This window comes from Crocuta crocuta, unplaced genomic scaffold (genome assembly GCF_008692635.1).
Source record: "Crocuta crocuta isolate KB4526 unplaced genomic scaffold, BGI_CrCroc_1.0 scaffold216, whole genome shotgun sequence".
In the NCBI taxonomy this organism is placed as follows: domain Eukaryota; kingdom Metazoa; phylum Chordata; class Mammalia; order Carnivora; family Hyaenidae; genus Crocuta; species Crocuta crocuta.
The window spans coordinates 3853316-3866592 of NW_027531504.1; the positions used below are offsets into that span (position 1 = coordinate 3853316).

The window sequence follows — 13277 nt, forward strand, 5'->3', positions numbered from 1 at the left end:
CATTTCAGTGTGTTGGTGCTGATGGAGAATGGATCAAAGGTTGAAGTAGTGTGTGGAGTGACAGCACGGAGACCAGTGTGTAGTTAAGAATCTGGATGGGGATGAGTTGGTAATTTGATAGAGGATGGTTTTAATTTTTAATGAATTAAAATCACTTGAGCATTAGAACGCTAAGGGAAAATAGCCAACAGAAGAGGCTAGAATAAACACTGAAGAGGGCACAATTGATACATGAAGTTCTAGAAGAGACAGGGAGAGATGAAATTGAGAGGACAGAGAGAGGGAGGGAGGGCTTCCTTTGCAAAGAAAAGAAAACCTTAATCTTCTTCAGAGACTAGACTTAAGCTTCTCACACTTGTGTGGAACCCAATACTGATTCATGAAGTCATAGGAGATAGTACCATTCTAGAAGCTGAGTCACTATTGGCAACTCAGTTGAGCCCTGTTACTTCATTTCATGCTGGATAGCAATTAAGAAAGGTGGAAACTGGGAGATGTTCTTCAAGAGGAATGTTTAGGAAAAAAAATGTAACCACTCAATTATTAGAAAACACAGGATGTTGTAACAGAGTTTTCTGGCTAACTCAGAATTCGTCAAACAACAACAACAACAGCAACAAACAACCCTCTCTGTTTCCAACATTGTTAAAAGTGATGGCATTTTTTTCTTTAATGAAAATGGCAACTGAAAAACCATTTGGTTTTTAACAAATTTTAAATACCCCAGAAGTTTCCTCCTTATTTTCATTTAATTACTCTGAGTTGCAAAGGTAGATGGTATGAAGGATTAGTATTAATGGGTATAGAATTTAAGATGTGCCCAGAGACAGACTTTTTAAAAAAAAAAATTACTTAATTCCAGTTGTAGCACAACTACTTAGTGAGTTGAGGTTCCTGGTTATTTGCTTTTACTTATTTTTGACTTTTGTATTAAATCTGAAAATTAACATCTAAGAATTAGGAAATGAAGGATTATGAGTAGCCTGGCTTTTGCAGATCAAACTTATGCTTATAAATTTTGTAGTGGGTGGGTAATCTTTATATTCTGCCATCAGCCAAAGAAGTGGGTTGTCTCTGAATATAACTATTATATTATCAGCTATAATAGTCTTTTCCTCAAGGGCAGTTTCTCAAACAAATGATTTCAAAATCAATAAACACCCTGTAGCCTCCTGTTTCAGAATTTACTTATTCATGAGATGCTTATCTCTCTGTAAATTCCCAGGAAGAATTCTTATTGCTTAATCCCACCATATTGGATTGAATGCTTATCAGTTCAAAATTAGTTCTTATTAAATTTTCTTGGCAACTTTGTAACCATCTCAGGGGGTTCTCCCCCAGAGAGTTTTTCTTACTTTTAAATCTTACATGAATAGAAGCACACTTTAGCATCCTAAAAATCATTAAACATTGGCTTGCCCATTTGCAATGTGTTCCATTTCAGTGTTAGTTAGGCAAAGGCCATATGCCCTCAAACAGGGCTTCATAAACAGACTATTTTGTACAGCTGTATCTTTCATTATTAGACACCAACAGTCTCCATCACTGACAGGTAGAGACAAATTGAAAGCTGAAGCACAATAGAGGCTAGTGTGGGTATCTCCTCATTTTTCACCTTGAAGGCTGTTCCACCATCCTTTGGTTTGGTCCCAGGGTCATTAGCAGCTCCTCTCTCAATCTAGGGATGTGATGTACACATACATGGCCAGGTAACTAAAGAGGAATGGTCTGCTCAGATTGCCTGACTTTGAGAGAAGATGCCTGCTCAAGATGGCAAGAGCTTCTGAAATAATGGCTCTGCTGTGGGCTCGTTTGAATAATCTCTCCACTCATTAAACACAGCTGCAAGGCAAGAGGCAGCAGAGTTCAAAAGGCAAGCCAAGGGAATATATTAGTAATAGAATTATAGTTTAAGCCTTTAGGCATGTTTCCCCAATATTTTTGTACTCCATTAATTACAATGAGAACACTTTTGTCACTTACTAAAAAAAAGGTTAGAGGAATATTTTGACTAAGAAACATAAGTAAAATGTATATGTTTTATAAAAGTGTTAGGTATGCTGCAATTAAATTTTAAGACAAACTCTGGAAGTCATCCAACAAGTCATTTCCTTGTTGTACAATTTAAGTCCCTGGTGAGCTGGGATTAGAAACCACCAGCATGATTTAGCTTCATGAGTCACTTTACCCTCGGCCCAGTACTTGGGTGTCCTCACACTGTCTTCTCACAGCTGTGTGTGTGTGTGTGTGTGTGTGTGTGTCTGTGTGTGTGTGTGTGTCTGTGTGTCTGTGTGTGTGTCTGTGTCTGTGTGTCTGTGTTTGTTCTGTTGGGTCATTTCTGTTCTAAATCCTAGAGTGCCTCTTATACCCACTCAGAATATCAAATTTATTATAAGACTAAAATAATATTTAAGGGAAAGGAGAAAATGGTGGAAGTAAAAGGTGGAGATAAAAAAGCAAAGGTTTCTTTTTGAAGACCTCACTGGCAGCATTTTTCCTCTTCTCTGTCTTTGAGTTTCAGGGTCACTTAGGGCTCTTCTGGAGTTGCAGGGTCATGTTTTTGCTCTTGATTTACCCCCACCCTTAATATCATCCACCACACCATCCCGCCTGGATGACTCACCAACATGACATTTTAAGATATTGGGAATTTGATGTATTTAAATTCTGAATGGTTTAGCTCTGAATTCAATTCTGTAACCTCCCTTGGGCTGTGGATTGGATTGAGTTGAGGTTTATTACCCCAGGGACTCATGTCCTCTTCCAATACAGAAGCAAATGGCTTTCATTTTGTCACAGTTTCTGTAGGGACTTTAAGGATATATTGGTGTCTAAGAGTGGACAACTCCATCCTTCTCCTTTCCTCATATACCTGTCTAAACTGACAGAAAGTGATGTAAATAAATGTAGCACTATTAGAGATTGTAGGGACATTCTAGTTCTCCATTTTCATTAGCATTTCCATATTAAAATCTTCCTAAGGGGTGATGCAGAAAACTACTGAAGAGTTTTGCTTTTTAAGGCACTTTATTTCACCCAGCATCGTATGAATAAAAAATTCCTTTCTGGTGAATTTTCTAGATAACTGAATTGAGCAAAGTCTGAAGAAGAGCTAACTGATAGTTAGTCACTTGGTTTTGGCTTTGATCTTTCCCTCTATCTATTTGATTTTGTATGTGGTAAGTGATTGGCAAGCAGTGAGTATAGTATACTGATAAATGGTCCCTCAAAAGCTTTCCACATCCTAATACCTAGAACCTGTGAATGTTACCTTATGTGGAAAAAACGAGCCTTTGTAGATATTATTCAGAATCTTGAGATGGGGAGATTATGCTGGGTTATTTAGTTGGGCCTTAAATGCAATCACATGTATGGTTCCATGAGGAAGACAGTGGGAGACTTTATACACAGAGGAAAAGGTTATGTGGAGATGGAACAAAGTCAGATTTTGAGATACTGGCCTTGAAGATTGAAGCAAAACGGCCACAAGCCAAAGAATGTCAGCAGCCACCAGAAGCTGGAAGATGTAAAGTATGACTTTATCTGGAGAGAGTGTGGCTCTTAAGATACCTTGATTTTTGCTCAGTGATACTCATTTTGAACTTATGGCTTCCAGAACTGTGAGGAAATAACTTTATGTTGTTTTAAGCCACCCCAAATCTGGTAATTTGTTACAGTGGCAATAGGAAACTAACAGAGGAAGGCATTTTCATAACATTTAAACACTGGAGCCACCAGCCAGGCAAATGAACCCCCATGTATCTAATAATAGTTCCATGTTTGCAAGTGATCTTCTAGACTAGTTGGAATAGCACAAAATACTTAACAAAAGGGGGAAAAAAAGCCCAGTGATTTAAAGGCTATAGACCAAAATAAAAATATAAATTTGGTACCCATGTGTTTATCCTTCCTTCTTACTTTCATCCTAAAGTTTCCCGTTCTTATAATTGAGATGCTCTTTCTCAGGAAGGAAATAGATGGAATTGGTATGACATAAATAAGTCCTCTAGGATGAAGATCTGGCTGCTGCTGGGTCCACAATTTTAGTTGCTTGCCGTGTTATTGTAGGGGAAGCCATAAATTGTCACCTTAGGTCTCAGAGTAGCAGGTGGTCCAGCAAGATGCACAATATAGCATTCCTGACCCTGACTGTGCCCTTGACTTTCCATCTTTGGTTTTTCCCTCCTCCTCAAATAAAAGTAGCCCTGATTGTTAAAGGCCTTTTCCATCAAGTTAAATCAGAAGCACCTTCTCATTGGCCAGTTTCCTCCTAAGACATCTTACTTTTGGCCTTACCAGGTCCATTTCAGTTAGGGAGATGAGTTCGGTAAGAGAATACATCGAAGGATCTCTGCCCAGATTTATGAAACCAGAAAAACATATATCTTCTAAACAAAAAAACCCTGAAATATCAGACTATAAACATATCCTCACATATATTTACACATATCTGTATGACTTATTTTTCTATGGAGAAGAAGAAGTAGGCTTTTGCTGAATAGCCCCTATAGCTGGGACAACGCCTATTTTCCATTTTATTCTTCTTTAAGTTTAGGAATAATAAACAGAGCTTTGAGAATAATTCCACATATCTCTAAACACCATTATTACATTGGCAGCAAGACTTCACTAATTTAGGGAAATGATGTGAGGGTGGAGAAGTACAGAGACAGCTGAAATTCTGGTTGTAGAAAATTTTTAAATTTTCTTTTTAATGTTTTATTTATTTTTGAGAGAGAGATAGAGACAGCATGAGCAGGGAAGGGTTAGAGAGAGAGGGAGACACAGAATCCCAAGACAGGTTCCAGGCTCTGAGTGAGCTGTCAGCACAGAGCCCAATGCGGGGCTTGAACCCATGAACCATGAGATCATGACCTGAGCCGAAGTCAGATGCCCAACTGACTGAGCCACCCAGGTGTCCCAAGTTGTAGAAAATTTTTAAAGAGCACTTTGGTGTCAACTTGAATGCATACTAGACATTAGGGTATGAATGTAGGATGGTTATTGGAATAAAGCAAACTGAATTAATTTCAACATTCTTTTGCACTGGACTAAAGAGAAAACAGTCATTTAATATGCAAGATTTTATTATGCCTCCTCAGTGATCTAACTGAACATATCTGGAGGCATGTTTATAAAGAAATTCTTCATTTCAAGAGATTTTGTTAGATATAGCTATTGATTTTATACTGGGTTCCTTCCCCTGTGAAACCCCAAAAGGGTTTTCTAGGAATGTGTTATTTTGACCTTCAATAATAGATAACATGGACTGGTATCACCTTTGAGAATTAAAATCTCTCCTCACTTTAAGAACTGAGTTTATTATAAGCATTGTTTCCATAAACTGACTGTTTATTCACCTTCTTTCCAATTTCAACCCAATGCAATTTTTCTTCTTTTTTCTCATCTCCATCAAGATTGTTCTTGGAGAAGAGCAGTGATATAGTTGCTAAATCCATTGGATTTTTTTAGTACTTATTTTACTGAGCCTTGGAAGAAGGTTGATCCAGTCCCGGCAGTAGCCCGGTAAAACATCTTGGCATCTGCCCTGAGAATTCCACTGGACTGGAACAGTTATGGCCTGAAGCTTCTGTCACTCTGATCATTGATCCAAGTCATCAACCATGTGTTCTCCTTTCAGTATTTCTTCTGGGCAGGCTTCATGCTGTTGATTGAGAGTAAGAGAGTAATAATATAAGCTCTGATCCCAGGGTAACCATCTAAATTCTGATACAGAGTCAACCTTTTGGGTCACCAGATGAAGTCCACATGTCCTTTCAGGCAAGCTGCTAGAAGTATGAATTAAGGGGCACCTGGGTGGCTTAGTCGGTTAAGCGTCCGACTTTTGCTTAGGTAATGATCTCGTGGTTCGTGGGTTCGAGCCCCGCATCGGGCTCTGTGCTGACTGCCAGCTCAGAGCCTGGACACTGTTTCAGAGTCTGTGACTCCTTCTCTCTCTGACCCTCTCCTGCTCACGCTGTCTCTCTCTCTCTCTCTCTCTCTCTCTTAGAAATAAATAAAACATTTTAAAAAATTTAAAAAAAAGAAGTATGAATTAATTGTGTTATCCCATTGAGTTTAGGGCACATTCCCCACCCTGCTCCCCAACATTTTTAGTCCTCTTTACTGTTCATGGCATTTAGAATCACTCTTAGCCTAGGTTGACATTGACTTCTTCCCTGAAGGATTTGAGTTTCCTTTGCCAGTCATTTGGTCCACTATGAACTTGAAACCGCTTTAAAATAGATTCTCAGCTTGAGGTTTCTCTTGACCACACTGATGGTGTAAATTCAGATAAAAATCTGTGTGCTGCCTCATATTCTTATGGGAGAAGTTTTAATTTCCTCCCCAATTATTGCCAAGACTGAGATACCCATTCTTCACTGTCCCCTTCTGTGTAGTGGGTTTATTTCTCATTTACTCTTACACAGTGAGTGCAATCCTTTTGTCTTCTAGCTCCAGGCAGAGGTGTTTTCTTCTCTTAATAATATACAAAATTATGGTGCATAGTTTTTTCAGAAACAATAAGAGAGTAAAAGGTTAGTGTTATACCTAGAAGCTTTCCAGTAGGTAGGCTTAATTTATCTCCTAAATACAGAACTTGCCTTCTTTCCCTCAGGACCACACCTTTTGTCTGCAGCAGACGGCCCTCACTCCTGTCCCCTAAAATGCACTCAGCTCTTCCCCTATGGAGGAACAAGTTTGGCTCCACCTCCAGGTTTGTTTTTCATAATAATACTATCAGTATGGTATACAGTTGACTCATGACTAGGTCAACCAGGCGTGGGTTTGGTCTTTATTTAACTTTATTAAAATGTCTGAAGTTTAGTCTTTATTGAAACTAACCTTAACCCTACCTGGTCATGCTCCCATTACATTCTTGACTCACTTCATTCCTGGGTTGTCAAGAATGCACAGCAGTTCACATTTTGACCATCCTCTTCTTCCTATTTTATCTGGACTTCCTTGTGTACTAGTATGCTTTACCCCTAAATTTGCTAATTTAATTCCTTTTATTTCAACTAGCTAGCTTTGAAAATTTTCTCTTCTTTTTTCTAAATTTTTTTTAATGTTTTATTTATTTCTAGGAGAGAGAGAGAGAAAGAGACAGCGTGAGCAGGGGAGGGTCAGACAGAGAAGGAGCCACAGACTGAAACAGGCTCCAGGCTCTGAGCTAGCTGTCAGCACAGAGCCCGACGCGGGGCTCGAACCCACGAACCGCGAGATCATGACCCAAGAGAAAGTCGGACGCTTAACCGACTAAGCCACCCAGACGCCCCGAAAATTTTCTCTTCTGCTATGTACAAGTTTACCCTCTGAACTTCCTCTCTCAATTTCGCATAACTCATATCACAATGCTGACCCTTCCTTCATTTTAGAATGCTCTCGTTTCTTGTCTTCTTTGACACCATACTCTTCTGGTATTTCTCCTACTGCTCTGTCCATTCCGGCCCTTGAATGTTGGTTTTTTTCAGGCTTTTTCCCTATACTTCTGGTCTCACTTGGTATACCTTCTCTGGCCATTTTATCTATACTCTCATGGTTTCAATTTTAAATGCTACACTGACCACTTCCCAATCCCTGTTTCTGGTCCAGTCCCTTTGATTAACTCTAAATCCATCTATTCAATTGCCCTCAGACATCATCCACAGACACCTGAGATCTACCAAGTCTAAAAAGGAGTCAGCCCTTTTTCCACAAATGTTTGCCCCTCCTCTATTTCAATAGCACCTCTATTTCAATGGCACCATCAGTCAGCTCTTAGTCCAGCCTCAAGTACTGGATATGATCCTTATTGCACCAGTTATTAGGTTTACAAGCTAATTACTTGTTTGTCTCTGTAAGTCTTATTTCCCTTATTTCTAAAGCAGGAATAATAGTGCCTATTTCATAGACTTGGGTATGTTTGTAGCACTTTGTATAGTGACCTATGATAAATGCTCTATTAATGTTATTTTTAAATTATACTTGGGGCGCCTGGGTGGCTTAGTCGGTTAAGCGTCCGACTTTCGCTTGGGTCATGATCTCGCGGTTCGTGGGTTCGAGCCCCGCGTCGGGCTCTGTGCTGACAGCCAGCTCAGAGCCTGGAGCCTGTTTCAGAGTCTGTGATTCCCTCTCTCTCTGACCCTCCCCTGCTCATGCTGTCTCTATCTCTCTCCTAGAAATAAATAAAACATTAAAAAAAAAATTATACTTGAGTCTTTCCTTTCAGACAATCCCTATTCAGTTGATCACCAAATATTCCTGTACCCTCCTCCTAACCCATCTCTCCTGTGTCTTTCTCATTTGCATATTTCTTATATTCCCTTTGCTAGGATTTTAGTTTACACCACTAAACTAAACTGTGTCCCTTAGGTGAATTATTTCAACTGATTTCTTTGCTTCCATCTTGCCAGATGTTTATCCATTTTCCACCATCCACCCAGAATAGTCTTCCTAAATCATACAGCTGATTGTACAACACTGCTGCCTGGAAACATTTACTACTTTCCATTGTCGTAAAGATGTCCAAATATCTTTGTAGGATCTCCATGGTCAGGCATCTACAATGTCTCCTGCCTCATCACCCTGTGCCCAGACATTTTTTATGACAGTGATAGGCATATGCCAGTCTCTTTCTCTGCATGGGAACTTTGCACTTGCATTCCTTCTTGAAACTTCTTTATTTTTCTTTTTTCTTGGTTAACTCCTATTCATCTTTCAGATCCTGATTCCCTAGTCTGGGTTACTCATACATCCGTAAGCGCTTCTTTAGCATTCAGATCATACTTACCACTTCACAGTGTTGAAATCGCCCATTTACTTTCTCCTAGGGTTACCAGATTAGATAGATAAAAATACAGGACACCTGGTTAAATTTGAACTTCAGATAAACAGTGAATAATTCTTTAGCATAAGTATGTCCTATGCAAGACTTTCTCCTACTAGACTGCTCTCACTTGAGGGCAGGGGCCACTAATGCTTCCCAACACCTTGCATTTTGCTTAACCCAATGCACACACTTTATTCATTGTTGACTAAATGTGTAAACTACTTAATGAAGTCCAAAAATATATTCATTATTTGTATGTTATGTGCTGATGTGTTCCAGATCTTTCATTTGGATGCTATGTTAATCATAAGACACATTATTCTAGTTGAGTGTCTTTCAACTGTGCTCTAAAGCAAGCAAAAAGCTTACAAATTGACCGCCCTCACCACAATTAGCCTTTACATAAATGATTTGAAATGCTTATGTTTGGAATTTTTACTGTGTCAGAATGAAGTTGAAATTTCAACCATAGTTTTCAATAAAACAGAAGCAAAAACATAACTTCCACAACTCAACTGCCTTTTCCTTTTTGATCAGTTGAAGGGCTTTTGTTCTTTCTGATACAAGTGTTTTCTGTTCATGCATAGCAAAGACATAATCTAATCTCCAAGGTTTATTTGCCTAAAGAATCACTAGATGTGAAAAGGAGCAAAGGTTTGAATTTTTATTAATTTTGGAATGCAAGTTCACCTGAGAATTAATGTGCAGATCTCTCATAGGAACCTTTTCAAAATAAAAGTACAACTAAGGGAAAGTTCATAGATATTTTCCAACCTGTGAAGTTAAAAGTTTAGTTAACCGAATGAAGGGGCTTCATTGTGCAGACTGTGAATAGAATAGAAGCAAACCAGTTTCAAGGTAAATTCTTCATGCTCTGAATCACTGAGTGCCTTCTTTCTAGAGAACAGCAAAAGCCCTCAGCTATTTTATAAAATTTGAGAAAATACTATGGGGTCTGAGGTTGGCTTCATTCTCTGCTGTGATTGGCCAACTCCTCTTTCCTTTAATTGTGCTTGTTCAGTGGTCTAGGTTAGCAAACAAAATGCTGGACTGCTTTCATAGTATGGACAAAACATCATACTGTATTTTCTAATATACTATTCTCAAGTCTTGTAACCATAGGGATCACACTCTAGAATGCTATGCTAGTGACATAAAACAAAACCTTCCACACTCATTAAACAAATCTTTTACTGTTTTTGGTGAACAATAACTCCAACAGCTTTTAGTCATTTTGGTGACTGTATGATTCACACAAGTCTGAGACACCTCCCCCCAAAAAAAAAACTTCAAGAAAAGGGCACACACCAAGTATGTTTCNAACCCCCCCCCCAAAAAAAATCTTCAAGAAAAGGGCACACACCAAGTATGTTTCCTAGGGGATTAAACACATTAAAATCAAGAGGCACTCTCATTGTAGAATTTAATTGAACTATTTTTCAGTAGCTGGTATTTAGTTTCCTTTATTTATATTTAATGTAGCTGTAAGTAGGAAGACTGTGAATTGGGTCTCTGGGCTAATCATGCTGACGTGTTCAGGGATGAAACTCAGGGGCTTTGCATAGCAGAGTTCTGTGGTCAGGTCAGCACTGGGTTATTGAGTTTCTAAGGCTGAGGATGGGCTGTGTCAGTTTATGCTTTTCCAGATAAGGAAAAGAAAATTACACCTGGAGGCAACAAGAAGAGTCAAGAGTAATTTGCAGTGACTGAGCAAAATGAAATCCTGCAGGAGGTCAAGTTTGTTTTCGCCAGGAGGTGTCACTATTGTCAACACACATTACGGGAGATGGAGGAAAGCAAAGAAGCAGTGGATAGGATCATTTGACAACAGAAGACAATTTTCTGAATTTCTGCCTTCTCTTTTCCTCCATCCTTCTCTCCCTCCCCTTCTTCCTTCTTTCCTTCAATGCCGCAATTTACATCCTCTATGTTATATGTAGTGGGTGTGTTAAAATGCTTTTATTAACATCAGGGGGAAAATTCAGTGGTGGGGAAAGAATGGAGAAGAATTCATGTAGTGTAGGGGTCACCAACTCAGATACATTGTAGGCTTTTCCCCCTCTTAGTCATGAGTTAATGGCCTAAACCAATGAAAATTTGATGCCATCAAGTTGTGAGAACTGACCCTTTTGCATCTTTCTATTCCTGCATGACTCATTCTCATGAGTATTTTATAAAATTCCTCTCATGAGGAATTTATAAAATTCCTCAAGATTATCCATGAGAGCTAATATGGACAGTCTTCTGAGTTCATGCTTTGTGCTATTTTTGAAACAGCGTTGGGGACTTCTGAGTTGTTTTTATTTTGTTCCCACTCCAAAGTCAGAATTTGGCTTGATTGGCGCTATGTAATCCAGCTATGTAATCTTGTTTGTCAGTTTATTTACTCTGCCAAAACTCTCAGTTTCCTCATACGGAAGGTGGCAATAATAATACTACCTACTATCACTGGACTGCTAGGATGATTTGGTGTGAATGAATGAGATAACATATCAAAGCACCTAACACAATGCATGGCACATAGTTAGAGGCAGTGAGAGTTAACAATACTATTATCTGTTAATGCAGTAGGGAGGCCCTCAGAGGGCTTGAGAGTCATACTGGCTTTCAAGCTTCCCTAACTTCTCTGTCACCAGTCCCTGGGGGATCTGGAAAAGACTTTATGCCCTTACTTTCTTCAGAATCTCCTATCTGGCACTCTTCTCCATTTGAGTTGATATTTTACAAAATTTATTAATTTTGTATTATTAATGACACTACTTGAGGTATTATTCCTAGTTGGAATATGCTGACTTCAATAGCTTTTTCTCTCTCTTCTCTGCAAGTGCAAGTGCTTCCCTTCTTTTATGCTTCAGATCAACTTCTACCTTTCATGTGCAGCCTTCCTCGTTTTTCTTCGGCTCAATTTCTATAGCGCTCAGAGTCCATATTCCACAAACTAGATTACTGTCATTACTGCTTTTTCTTTTTTCTCTAGTAGTGTTAGCTGTGCAAACTCTACTTCTTCAAATAGCATTTCTGTTTCTTAAGGGTCAGAAGGACATTTGTGTCTTCCTTTTATTCCCTGGAGCACCCAGCTTAGTTTTGAACATACAGGAGGGATTGAATTACACTTTTTTTTTTTTTTTTTGGTCACTGGTTGACTAATCGAGAGTCCAGAATGTCAGCGAAGCATGTCGAAACAAGCACAAACAAGCAATTTTGCAGCTCTAAGTAGGACGAAGGAATTTAATGGGAACTAGGGATTGGAGGTGGAAATGAAGGACTCTGAGAGAAGTTGGAGGGAGCAGCTCTGGCAGTTTGAATCTGGGAGAAAAACAGGAGTTTGACTAGAGCTACCATTGCTGGATATAGGCAGCACTGTTTGAAAGAGACAGTGTGCCCTAAAAGAGGTGGTGCTGGAGTCACGGATTTGAGTCCTGAGTCTATCATAACCTGTGCCCTTGAGAAAACCACAAAACCTCTCTGGGCCCATGTTTCTTTAATTATAAAGTGAAAAGCTTGGATTAGCGACATCTGATGTCCAAAGTAGTTCTAAAACTGTATGCTTATAGGATATATAGGAGAAATAAACAATTCTAGACTGTGATTCCTGAGATTTCACAAGTTCCTTTCTTTCCCCCTAAAGTATAAAAGAAATGGTATGGGATAAAGAACTGACACTGCTCTCTCATTGACTCACAGTGTACCACTCATCAGTTCACCCAACAAGTGTTAGTGGAACCCTACCATGTGGCAAGTTCCAGGCTAGTGCTGGTGACCAAATGGTGAATGAAACTGGCATGTCTCCTCCTTTTCAGATTTACAACCTAGTGGGGGAAAACAGGCCCAGAAATGTAAAGCTATGAATGGGATGAGGTCTAGGAAGGACATGTAGATGGTAGGTGAGAGAGATCCAACTTGGATTATAGTCTGGGAAGTCTCTTTAGTGGAAATCATTTAGGTGAATGGCAGGTAGAGAAGAACATGTGTGAAGATCCCTTGGTGGGAGGGAGAATGGAAAGTTTGGAAAATAGAACAGTGCAGCTGGAGGTAAGAGAACTAACGAGGATAATTTAGATAATGAAGGAGGGATGGGGTCAGATTTTGGGGGACTTTTCAAATATGGTAAGAATATTGTTCTGGGGTGTGTGAGTGGTTCAATCAGTTATGTTAAGCATCTACTTTGGCTCAGGTCATAACCTCATGGCTTGTGAATCCAAGCCCCGTGTCAGGCTCTGTGCTGACAGCTCAGAGCCTGGAGCCTGCTTCAGATTCTGTGTCTCCTTCTTTCTCTACCCCTTCCCTGCTCACGTTCTGTCTATCTCTCTCTCTTTCCCTTTCTCTTTCAAGCATAAATACATATTTAAAAAAATTAAAACAAAGAGCATTGTTCTTTATTTTAGGAATTAGAAGCCACCAGTGGGAGAGTGGGGGTGATCAGCATCGTGGTAATTGGATTCGAGAGTGGCTGGGGGGGGGATTG

The 13277-nt window shown here is 39.4% G+C and overlaps 1 long non-coding RNA gene across 1 annotated transcript in view; it reads left to right on the top strand.

The window, feature by feature from the left end:
- LOC144238447 (uncharacterized) overlaps window positions 1-13277 on the top strand; it is a 39297-nt gene that overhangs the window by 14231 nt on the left and 11789 nt on the right. The window contains exon 4 of the long non-coding RNA XR_013337122.1: window positions 6620-6718. This is a non-coding gene — a long non-coding RNA (uncharacterized LOC144238447). The remainder of the gene's footprint in view (window positions 1-6619; window positions 6719-13277) is intronic.